The sequence below is a fragment of the Cydia pomonella genome, unplaced genomic scaffold (assembly GCF_033807575.1).
Source record: "Cydia pomonella isolate Wapato2018A unplaced genomic scaffold, ilCydPomo1 PGA_scaffold_155, whole genome shotgun sequence".
Taxonomy (NCBI): Eukaryota; Metazoa; Arthropoda; class Insecta; order Lepidoptera; family Tortricidae; genus Cydia; species Cydia pomonella.
Window position 1 is genome coordinate 1,100 of NW_026907798.1, and position 1,099 is coordinate 2,198.

Sequence of the window (1,099 nt, forward strand, 5' to 3'; positions counted from 1 at the left end):
AAGATGCTGGTATAGTGTGAACTGGATTTAACACCTTGTCTTCCTTCTCTAAGAATGATATTACATAGTAGACTTGATTTAGCGTAGTGTTCATCTAAAAAAAAAAACCAAAAAAAGTTTGGAAAATCCAAAAAAGCGCGCCTCACACGCTGTTTGTCCTTCAAATCGGAAAACATTGAATAATAGAAAAAAAAATAAAAAATAATTTGAACTTCCCGCCAAAAAATTTGAATATTTGTTGTAGAGAATTTAGTTTCCTGTATTATCGACTGGCGCCACTAGAAGAATAATAATAATATAGTAATAAAAATAAAAAATAAAACGAGGTGAAAAGAAAATTGATATTTCATCGAAAAATCTTCAATGATATCTTTAAAACCGAACAGAATTTAATCACGCCAAGTAATAGGGATCATCCTCAGGATGTATAGAAACGTTTAAAAAAAGATTCAACTCATTTCATCGCGTATTTTTTTCTTAATCGATGGAACGCACAGACATACGGACGACGATTTTTTAACTTCCCGCTAAGAAAATTGAAAATTTTCTAAAATCGGGAAGTTATTGGTTTCACCCCATTTTGCAAAAATCGAGTTCTCATCAAATCTCGACGTTCTGAGGGACTAGAAAGCTTCCCTGACTATTCCTGGGATGATGTCCGTATGTCTGTATGTGTGGATGTGTGTGTGTGTGTGTGTGTGTGTATGTATGTATGTATGTAAACCTCTTATAACTTTGAAACGGCTCAACCGAATCGAGCTCACCAAACGGCATTTCAAAGAGTTCCACCAAACTTAGATTTCCTAAGAATTTGGACCGATTTGGACCGGTAGATTTTGAGAAATTTTCAAAAACCTACGAAAAAAATTTTTTTAAAAAGTGGTTTTTTTCGAATAATTTTGAAATGGCTTAATCGATCGATTCCAAAATCTAATCAGCTCTCAACACTAAAAAAACACGTCGATTGCCGCAAACCGGGTCAAAATCGGTTTATTTGCTTTCGAGAAACCGTTGACGAAAGAAATCGCAAAAATCGATTTTTTTGAAATAACTCTGAAACGGCTCAACCGATCGATACCAAAATCTAATCAGCTTTCGA